Source organism: Ursus maritimus, unplaced genomic scaffold (assembly GCF_017311325.1).
Source record: "Ursus maritimus isolate PB19 unplaced genomic scaffold, ASM1731132v1 scaffold_1, whole genome shotgun sequence".
NCBI classification, from domain to species: Eukaryota; Metazoa; Chordata; class Mammalia; order Carnivora; family Ursidae; genus Ursus; species Ursus maritimus.
In genome coordinates, this window is record NW_024423343.1 from 34427463 (window position 1) to 34438948 (window position 11486).

The 11486-nt window shown below is 46.9% G+C and overlaps 1 protein-coding gene across 4 annotated transcripts in view; it reads right to left on the bottom strand.

The window, feature by feature from the left end:
• SPATS2L (spermatogenesis associated serine rich 2 like) overlaps positions 1 to 10835 on the bottom strand; it is a 160325-nt gene extending 149490 nt beyond the window's left edge. The window contains exon 1 of one of the 4 annotated variants that reach the window (XM_040642255.1): positions 10742 to 10835. The gene's annotated coding sequence lies outside the window, so the exon portion shown is untranslated. The other 3 variants (XM_008687323.2, XM_040642267.1, XM_040642269.1) reach the window with 3 other exon arrangements.
• Between the last annotated feature and the right edge of the window lie 651 nt (positions 10836 to 11486).

Here is an 11486-nt window from a genome sequence, read left to right on the forward strand (position 1 = left end):
GTTGATATTTGAAATGCCCTTTGGAGTAGTATGGATTCTGAAATCACATCATGAAGGCTGCTACCTTTCTCATCTACACATGAGACCAGCCTTCCCACTGGAGACAAAGAAGTGGATGTATCGTAATTTAGGAAAAGCAGCCCTATCTTTGCCTTCCCTGTGTCTTCCCAAGTTGCACATAGGGTACAAATGGGACCCAGAGACCAGTGGGGCAGCTAATTATTAAGCAGTGTTTGGTGTCAGGGATCTAGAACCAGGTAACAGCCAGTATCCCGGCAAGCTGTCAACTCACTGAGTTTCCTGCCCACTGCTGGCAGGTGTCGGTATTGAAGAAGCCTGGAAGGGAATAGCAGGGACTTAACCCTAGGGCTTGTAGCTCAGGAGCAAGACTACTGTCCTAAGAAGGCAGGAAGATACCTGATGGGACCCTTACCTAAGGCAATCTGCGTTTCCTACACAAAAACACAAAGCAGGGACTTGGGAAGGAGGGAGACAAAGTGAAACCTAGGGCACAAGTGAAAATGTGGTTACCCAAGAATGAGGCTGAGTTACGGCTTCCTAGGTAAATTGCCTGGCAAGGCAAACTGCATGGCCAATCCCACGGAGAGTCCCTAAAGAATGTATGCAAGGGAGCTGGAACCCTCCTGCAAAGGCTGGTCCCAGATCCTGCAAATGGGACAGCAACAAACACACCGACTTGGTCGCCATTTTCTCAGGCCATTTTCTGTAGATATATGACTTTTTTATTTTTAGCACATGAAACTCTCTCCTTATGAGAATCTTAGACACACGCCTAACATGTAGACACAAGTAAAAACAACTGCTCAGGGGGATTCTTCCCTGAACCGAAGGGGCTCGACAGAATACAATCTGCAAACGATCAGGAGAGAAGGCGCTGAGTCACTCTGCCTATCAGACTTCGCTGGAATCTGATCCTGCTAAATTTTTCTCATGATAGTCATGGTTTCTTGCCCGTACCTCCAGGTTTCTCCCTCCTGCTCCAACCCGATAAGCTCTGGTTTCCCACCACTGGTCGGCTTTTCTACTGTGAAAACATAAAGCTCTGCATATCTCCTAGGACACAACATAATATCTTCTGGGTCTTTCTGACAGTCCATGTGCCCTTCCTCCAAGCCTTTGGGCCAAATGATCCACAGATTGCTGCCCTTGGTATCTTAAGCGCTCCAGCAGCAGTTGTTTGATGCATGATGGCTCTGTGCCATACATACTGTTAAGGCTCAAGACCCATTGGTTCATTAGTTTGTTCAGAATCCTAGAGCTAGACAGTGGGGGAGCTGGGCCTTAGACCACCAGGAAGGTTCAATGGCAGGATGGGGCATCTCAGAGACCTGGACAAGGCTCTAGGTGCCACACAAGTTGGTGGCTTCTCGGGAATGTGACTCTACTAGCCCTTCCCTTGCTCCTACTGTTTATCTCAAATCTTCCCTCTAGCACACAAGTATCCCTGCTTTCCACTCTTGACCGGGACTGGGTAGCCAAGGGAGACAGATGTGCTTTAATGCTGATTTCAGCACTGTGCACATTGTATGCATGACTCCTGGCTGTAGCTTTCACAATCTGTCTCTTTGATTCTGAATCTTATCTAAAGCACTTTGTATCTCTAGATTTAAGAATGGAGCAGTTGCTGCTTCTTTATACCCGTAGGGCTGACTTAATCATTCAACAAGCTCATGGGCTTGGCTCATATAGGATGCATCTCATGGGAACGAAAAGATGTTCTATAATGATGCTGTCCAATAGAACTATAATGCAAGCCACAAGGCAATTTAAATTTTTCTAGTAGCCATGGTAAAACAACAACAACAACAACAACAACAACAACAAAACAGTAAAAATAAATACGTGAAGTTAATTCTAATATGTTTTATTTAAACTGCCATATCCAAAATATTACTGTTTCAATATATAATCAACATTTAAATTTGTTAATGAAATATTCTACATTGTAGAATTCCCTACTAGAGGAAATGAGTTGTTACAGGAAAGAAATGAGAGGAAAGATGGGAACAGAGAAGAGATTCTAGGACTATGCTATCTAGCACTGCAGCCACTAGCTGCATGTGGCTCTCGAGCACTTGAACTATGGCTAGTCCCGATTGAGAGGTGATGTGAGAGTAAAATACACCACAGTTCAAACTTTTGCTATGGGCAGGGGCAGGGACCAGGATCATTAGAGAAGACTTTGATACACACACGAAGGGAGAGCCGAGATCACAAAGGAGCTTTTGTGCCATGCTAGGGAGCTTAGATTTTATCCTGGAGAAGCAGTGACTCTGCTCAAGGATTTTAAGCAGCAGAGAGTCGTGATCAAATCTGCCTTTTAGAAAGGCAGCAGTGTGGGGAACGGACTGGAGGCACGCCAGGCAGAAGGCAGAGAGACCTTATGAGACCACTGCAGTAATCCTCAAGAGAAGGGATGAGGGCCTTCTAGACAGGTGAGGGCAGATTTCAAAGAGTTTGAGAAAGATGGTTTCTACAGGGGTTGGTGATCAATGAAATGCAGGGGTTGAGGAAGAGACAGGAATCTGTTGCTTTTTTAAAATCCCAGATTTAAAAATTGGTGAAGTGGGTTTCATTGATTGAGAGAGAAAATACATTAGGAATATGCTCTAAGGGGGAAATCGCGAGAGAGAAATGACTCAGAAAACAGGCAGGCCAAGTTTCAAGGAGCAGAGAGGGATCACTAAGGCACACAGGTAAAAACTAGAAGAGAATCCTGGACAATGGACCTACTGGTTTGAAGGTCAGAGGTGGCCCTCATGAGAGGACAGGACTGCGGGGAGCTGGAGAGAAAGGGGAGAAGGGGAGGTGCAGGTGCTATGTAAGAACCTGTTCCTCTAACACCAGGAATGGGATAGAACACAACCAGACCAAGAGGGAAGGGGCCAGGGAGATTTTGTTCGTCTTGTTCTGTTTTTATAAAACACGAGACTTATGCACGTTAATGCACTGAGAGAAAAGGTTGGTTGAGACCCTAAAGAAAAGAGATAATAGAGCAAGGTCCCTGAGGAAGCAAGAGGGGATGGTGTCCAGAAAGACTAGCCTCAGACTAAAGACAGTAAAGGGAAGAAAAGGTGTGAGGAGGAAGAACCTACCATTTATAAGGAACATATAACATTATCATTGTGTCACTATTTTTCCTTACTTAGAAATAGAAATGAAATATAATTATATAGGAAGGCTTTTTTAAACTAGTACTACGTATCATGTATAAAATCAGATAATGCTGAACACAGAAGTTACTAGTTTCCTGGAGCCCCAGATCTGTGGTCTTGGTATATTACCAAGCCTTTCCCATACCTTTGGGCTTTACTGAAATCACCTTGGTTACTCCGGAGTGCCACAGTGGTTCTTTATAGCTTGTGGCCTCTCTGGTTAGTCAGCGTCTGTGCTGACAGGTAAATATTCCAGTATCACCACGAATTACCTGGCAGAGCAGGGATAAGAAAAAAGCCAGGGCTTGGGGGAACCAGACACCAAACAGACTCCTCTGGCACTTATCAGCCCTGAAGATTCAATCAAGTTATGTAACTTCCCTGACTTCTATGTCTCTCTCTTAAAAGGATACATAATCCCCACCTTGCAAGATTAAGTGAGGTTTAAATGAGATGATCAGTAAGTGATACCTATTACGATGCTGATAGTTATATTCACTTTGTTCTGCATTTTTAGAATCGGGTGCGCTGCTCATGAATTTGTGCTTTGCAACAATCAGCATCTTGATGCCTAAGGAGAATTAAATCACCAATCCTAGTGATAGGAAGATTCCTAAACATCCTAATGGCAGAGGCGCCTGGGTGGCTCAGCTGGTTAAGCAGCAGACTCTTGATTTCACCTCAGGTCATGACCTCATGGGCCCTGAGCTCGAGGCCCTCCTCCAGCCCCTCACTGGGCTCTGCGGTCAGAGTCTGCTTGAGGAATCTCTTCCTCCCCCTTCTCCTTTCTCCCCTCTCGCTTGCTCACACACACATTCTCTTTCTCTAAAATGAATAAATAAATCTTTAAAAAATATATTAAAAATCCTAATGGCCATCCGATGTTTGTGTCCTTTCTTCAGCACAGTATATATTCAGTCGCAGCCCTCAAATGCCTGACATCCGCTCTACACCTAGCTTGCTGCTCAACCTTTCTAGGCTTCAGTACTGCTCTTCAGTAACACGGGGGTAATAAGGGTACCTACTTCAGAGTCCTGTTTGGAGGAAAAAAGAAGATAAGGCATGTATTTAAATGAGACACTGCCTGTTACAGCCTGCACTCAAATACATTTTGTCATGGGGGGCTTAGCCACCTCATCAAATAGCACAGTCCATAACAGGACCACCTTTCTTACACTGACCCCAAATCCGTCTCCCTGAAACTTGTGCCCATCTGCCCTAGTTTTACAGTTCATGGGGGTAGTTCTACAGAATCAGAACTAGGGTTCTAGAGAACAATATGTTTGCTTATTTATTAAGCTCTCCTGGGTGGACTGGGCAGTGTCTCACAGATGGCTGGCTCCTCGGAGCCAGACCTCTCCCTATGTATAGTACCATTAAAGTTTGAAACTTCAGCCATGTTTCCATAATGCAGGAGACCTTTTTGAGCATTCTGAGCAAGCTGGATGCTACCCAGGAAAGCACTGGTTATACTGCTTCCAAGATTTATTTTGTGCTTTATGTCATGGTCAGTTCAGCACTTGGCACCAAAAGTAATTATTGCAGGGATCTGTATATCCTTTACGTTTCATTATTGAACACTGCAGCCCACCAAGGCCCAGGAGAGCTCTGGCGGGGTTTCAGCTGAGGAGCGGGGGCAGTGTCACAGAGTACTGATGTTCCAGTCGCAACTCTAGAATGCCTGCCCCGCACTACCGCCTCACCCCGCCACCATCCCCTTGGCCCTGTATTCCCAATGACAGCTACTGAAATCTTTTTCAATAAACAGCTCAGACAACTGTCACTTTAGAAAGATTCCCCACCACCTCCCAGCAAAAGGAAATCTTCCCTTCTGAGCTCTCTTGGACCTTCGTTTCCAGGATACACGTGTCATTTCTCCTCTTAAGACTATAAACTCCTTCCTGGCAAAAATAGTGTCTCGTATAAAGTGAGTCTAATTGCAAGTTTAAAGATTTGCATTTTGTCCTGAATACCATATGAGGGGTGTGGCAACTCTCCCTTACCTTACCTTTCATCCCTGGATGGATCACCAGATTTTTTTTTTTTTTTTTTTTTTTAATTTGCAAGGAAGTTTTAAAATGAAAAGGCTGGGCATCCCCTGCAATATAGTCTGGGATTTTATAGCTGATTAGCTGAACTTGTATTTAACTGAGGACTCCAGCCTGATTGTTTTAGGTATAAAATACTGGCATAAAGCCCGAATGCTTTTATTTTTGCTCACTACTGGGACCCATCACTCCACCTTAAAATAACGACAGCCTCCTTAATTCCAACTCACAACTGCCAGCCTCCATCATTATCTCCACTCCGGAAAATGCCGAGGCCTCAGAATCTCACAGCTGATGAATGGGAAGGCTGATTAGAACCACGGAAGAAAAATGGGAAAAAACTCCTTGACAGATGTCTCCTTCAAATGCCTGTCCCTTTTATCCAATGTCAACATTAATTTCTATGTTAACAAATATTTATTGAGGTCATGACTAGGCGTCAAGCTGCAAGCTAGGCCCTGGGGACATAATGATGAGCAGGACACAGGCAATGTCAAAGCCCATCATTTAGAAAAAAATTCACCCTTATAGCTTATTGATTCCACCGGTATACTTATCAAGAGCTTGCTATGCCAAAGCCCTGTAGATGGTTCAAGGACAGCATGCAAGGTCCATCAGTGCCCTCAAGGAACTTGCAGTCTAGTTGGAAAAGAAAGAATGAAGCACACAGTAGCACAGGAGAGTATCTGATGATCTAAACGGATGGTGGTAACAAAAGGACAGAAGAAGAAACCAGCAAGTAACATGATCAGGCTGACTTTAACCTGGAGATGGTTGTTAGAAGTCTTTCTAAAAGGCAGAGCATGAACAAAAGGGTACAAAGTCATCTAGAAGGGCAGTGAGATCCAATTACCAGGAAGAGAAGGTTCACGCTGCAAAGAAGTAGAAAATAAAGTCAGTAGGTCAAATTTGGGTAAGACTGTGAAGTATATTAAAACCTGGTTGAGAGGTGAGACCGAAGTGGTGGGGCATGGAAAGTATTTGAACTAGTAGAAAGAGCACTGGCTTTAGAATCAGATAAACCCGAGGTCAACACAGGCTTCCCGCAAGACAGTCCTTGGACAGGAGTTCTAAGAAGAAGAGTTTAGAACCGCTGATGTGGTGGAAGCATGCAGAGTGGGGACATCTCATTACTTAAGAGACCAAGATGCAGCTGGCTCTAGTCATCCTAGAACAGTGATGGCCAAGGACCTGAGATGTCAGGGAGAATGAGGAATTCAGAGAAGAGGCGCAGACTGGCTCAGAGAAACTACTACAAAGGAAAAGTTAACAGGACTTGATGCACAGTTTTACTGAGGGAATGAAAGAGAGAGGAGTCAGGGATGGTTCCTGGGTCTCAAGTCTGGGTGATTGAAGAGAACTCTGAGTATCAAGAAAAGGAAAATCTTTTCATTGTGAAAGGAACAGGGTTAGCAGAGAATATGAAAAGTTTGTTAGCAGGCATGCAGCCTTTAGTCTGACAGCAGGACACCCACCATGAAAAGTCCATTAAACAGGTGCATAAATGGGAACAGAGTTTTAGGACCGGAGAAAAAATGTATATGCTGTAAGAAAAGAAAACACCATCACATTTAAGAATATTTTATTAGAAAATAAAAATACTAGCTATTAAACAAAAATAATAGGTATGATATAAATAGTAGGGAGAAATACATCATCATAGACTATGTTTCTTAGTTATGGTACTTAGGGGATCCTATCCATTACCATAACACTGAAAAAATAAACTTCTGTAGAAATTCAACATATGGCCTATTTACATAACAAGCATCACAACTCCAGATTAGCCATTTTGATGTGTCAAGGAAATAACACCTTCATAGCAGACTACTTCAAAAAAGGAAAGAAAAAAGAAAGGTTTGTTTTTCTTCTATAATTATGTGTACTGGGTTTTTAACTGTTTGTATCATGAACATCGTATTCTAATTGTGTGATTATACTCAAAGGCAGAACAGTGATGGAATGAATTGATTAGTTGAATGATGCACAATCATTCAGAAACCAATAAACAGACTCCATCGCTTAAATCTTTCCATATTATGTATCTGCCCTCATGTTCTGTGCCATGCTGATAAAAGCGACAATTCTGTGTACAAAAATTCTAACAGCCATGTGATTCCATTATCAGAGTCAAGAAAGGGTCTACAGAAGATGACAGGGCAGTGAGTAGGCAAGATCTATCTATTGCATGCAAAACCCACTCCCCTTTCATCATATGGCCAGACAGGTGGCGGCAGCTTGGATCTTACTATAAGCAACCTCAACTTCTTCCATTTCATCAAAACTGTAACCAAAAGTTCTTCTCCTGGCTCACACCACGAGACGCTGATTAAAACTGTGTAAAGATAATAGAAGAAAGACCACCAAGGCGCCTTTCACACATAAGCCACAAATGAATAGTCATTGTTAATGGCAGTACAATTCTATGATCACAGACTGAGAAACTGACAGAAGTTAGAAACAAAAATGAGACATCTCTAAAGCTTAACTTCTTATGGCAAGTATTTCCATCTGCACAGCAAAATTGATCTATGAGATGCTTCCGACTGGCAGCACTTCAAAGACTACAATGGTGTGGCCTAAGCATTTTCTTTCCCTGATCATTATGAAGAGGCAGAACAGCTTCATGAGCCCATAGATACCCATCCCCACAATGGTCACTTGAAAATCAGTGGGAGCACAGAAACAATCAATTTAAGATTTTCATTAGAGAGCTCCCTAAAACAACATAAATACAAAAGGAGTTTATCATCTTGCCTGTCTAAAGTAGTACGTTAAACTAAGTTGATTCCTCGGAAATAATGTAATATTTTCAGAGGCAGGGATTAAAGAGAGAAAGAAAATTGGCAATCTACTCCTTTCCCAGATGTTGTTTTTACTATCCTCTTAAATATTCCCTGCATTCAAGTGATTTGTATTTTTATGCAAATTATCTTTGTGGCTAGTTTCTGTGTGTGTGCATGTGCGTGTGCGTGTGTGTGTGTGTGTGTGTATTTAAAGCCACAAAGAGGGGCCCCTAGGTGGCTCAGTTGGTTAAGTGTCTGCCTTAGGCTCAGGTCATGATCCCAGGATCCTAAGATCCAGCCCTGTGGGGCTCCCTGGTCAGAGGGGAGTCTGCTTCTCCCTCTCCCTCTGCCCCTCCCCCCTGCTCATGCTCTCTCTCTCCTCTCAAGTAAAATCTTTTTTAAAAATAAAGCCACACAGATACAGAATTTGACATATTTTACATTCTCTTCATCCATAAAATAGGTTCTAACAAAGCTTGAGTTTAATCCAAAACACTAGAGACTGCAGCAATATTTGCCTTGTTCAAATAGAAAATGATTCCTAAAGTTGATTTTCCCCAGTTAAAGATCTAATAAATATTATCATACACAGATATTTTTAAGCAGTACAGTTACTTGATAAAACTGCTCCCATGCACACAACACACCGCTTTCTAGTTAAGTGATAGTTTTATAAAGCCAATGAAATACTTTATCCAGAAGGCAATCTTAGTCTTTATTTTCAGAGTATCTTTCACAGTAATTGGATTTGTTACTTGAATTTTTTTTTCAGAATGAAGCAATTTCTGACTTCCTGTCCCTTCTTTTCCCTGCCATCTTGCCCATCTGCTTAATCTCTAGAAAACAAAATCAATCAGAGTGGCAATGAATTGGTCCTGTAAGACAAACTAAAACGATATCATAAAGGTCACAAGACAATACTCTTTCAAATACTGGAATAAGCCTCTTCCTCTGCATAGGTTCTAAAATTTCAGAGACGTTTTTTCTTTGACAGGATTGGCAAAAGTTTTTAACATTTAATTTTTTAAAAAAAAGCAAGCGAAAATATCACATACAACATTTCATGTAAAGAAAGAGGCTGTTTGAAGTTCAAGGTTTTTCACTAGTTCTCGAGCTACAGAGTCTGTAATACACTCAAAGGAAAACGCTGTACAGAATCTTTACAGTGTCAGGTCTCCAAAACCTTGACATCCACTAAAACCAGGACTGCTGGGAACTGAAAGCTCACGAAGTTCACAAACATCCCCCAAGAACCCCCCAACCCCCCAAGAACGGGAAGCCTCCACTCGCGAAGATGGGAAGCCTCGGTCGCATCTCTATACAGGTGAAGTCTCAGCCCTTCACCTCCCACGTCTGCAGTTAAGTATTAACGACCGAACAGAGTGCGAGCGAGCAGGGCCGATCTTCCGAGACACGCAAAGTCGAGGGTGCTGAGGGCGCGAAGAACGCTCTCCGCGTCTCCCAAACAACCGCCGCCTTGGGCTTCAGTCCGCCGCCTGGTCCCGAGCCCCCGCCGCCTCCCGCGGACTCCGGGTCCACCCGCCCAGACGCGGCGGCGCGACCGCTTCGTCCCGCGGTCCGGTCGCCCGGCGTCCACCCACATCACCCCGCCTGCCATCGCGGCGACTTCGCGGCTACTGGCGGCCACCGCATCCCGCTCCCGCCGGGCGCCGGGACGCGGTCGAGGGCGGGCTGGTCCCGGCTGAAGCGGGCAGCTCCGCGGCTCCGAGCGAGGGCGGCGGGCGGCAGTGGGTCTCACTCCGCTCCACGAGTGGAAGGGGGCGCTCGCACCGGGGAGGGCAGGCGAGGGACCGCGGCCGATTCAGATCCGGGGCGGGCGGGTCCACGTCTGAGCGCCGCCGCCACACGCTCGCCCCAGGCGCGCAAATGCGCGCCCGACCCGGCGCCTCCTCCCACCCGCCCGCTCTTTCGCTCGCGCCGGCCTGAGAAAGGAAGGACGGTGACCTCCGCGTCCGGTCCGTGCCGCCAGCCCGCGTCGGCGCCGAGCGGGGGCCACACCCAGCGCCCCGGGAGGCGGCGGGGGCTGGGCGGCCCTGGCTGCGGAACGCGCGGCCCGGGCCGAGCCTCCGTCCCGGCCGCCCAGGCCCCGCCGCGTCCGCCTCAGCCCCGCATCCCGGCCCGGGCCCGCCGCGCGGGGAGGGGGTCCCGGGCGGCCGCGGCCGGGAGTCCCGGGCTTACCTCTGTGCGGAGCGCCGACCGCTCTGTCCCGGGCCGGGGGACGGCGACCGGGGGCGCGGTCGCCGGGGGAGGCGCAGCGGTGGCGGCGGCCCCTGCGGCGCGGAGGGCGGGCCGAGCGGGAGCCGCTGCCTGGGCCGCGCGCCGTCCGGAGCTCGCCCCGTGCTGCAGGCGCTTGCGGCGGAGGGCGCAGCCAGCTCGGCCCCCGGACTGGATTCCTTCACTGACACAACTCCGGGTCGGCCCGCTCCACGCAGGGACACTCCCGCCCCTCACAGGCTGCCCCCGCCCGCCGGCCTGCCAGCCCGCCCCTCAGTGTCACTCACCCAGGCGCACACACCCCGAGCCGGCGCCCCTCGCTCCCGCTCGCACACACAGAGCTGCTCACGCCTCTCTCGGGTTTTGTATCCGCTCACACGCACGTTCTGACACAGATGCCTTCCCTCTACACGCCCTCCTAGCTCCTTTTCCCACCCCACTTTCTAGAAGAATCCCCGTACGGCTTCCGCACTTTGCTTGCTTGCCCCACACCTACCTCCTCGCCTTTCCCTAAACCTCCACCTCACTTAGACTGCCCCTGCTTTTCAAAGATTTTGTCACAGCCCGCACGTGTTGCAGGAGAGTCGTCCTCCCACACCAGGGAGGATGAACTTTGCCCCTCCCTCCCCCCCCCNCCCCGCACTATCTACGAATGCAGGATGCTTCTCCTTTTAGAAGGTAGTAATGCTTTCAGGTGCCGAGCCAGGCTCAAAATGTAAACAAAGATAGCCGATTTCGAAATGACCTGAAGAACTAGGCGCTTAAAAAGTATTGGGGCTCTGATCTGTGCTTAGAAACCCGGCTAACCCGGAGCGTTCCCGCCCCTCCCTGTCGCTGCCTGTTCACAATGGGCTCCTGGAGGATGGGTTACTCTAACGTGTGTAAGTTCCAGATAGACATCAGCCCACGGATTTCTACCTGGGTCAGTAGTCGGGAGAGTAAAGGCAGTTTCTCAATCGTTATTCAGGATGGAAGCACTTTAGATAACACACCTCTTTCAGAGGCAGTAGAATGAAATGCAGGCAGCACTCCAATTCAGTTTATTTTTTGAGAAGGGTGACTTCTTAGCCTCCCTTTTTCTGAATACTAGTGACTGTTTCTCAGCGGCTCCTTGGATGTCAAAGCCTCTTACAAATATCAGACCAGAGTTAGTTATGTCTCTCATGCTCCTGACTCTAAGGGGTCCCTGAGTGTATCATTCCATGTTTGGGAATTCAGAATTTGAAATAAAATCCGACACC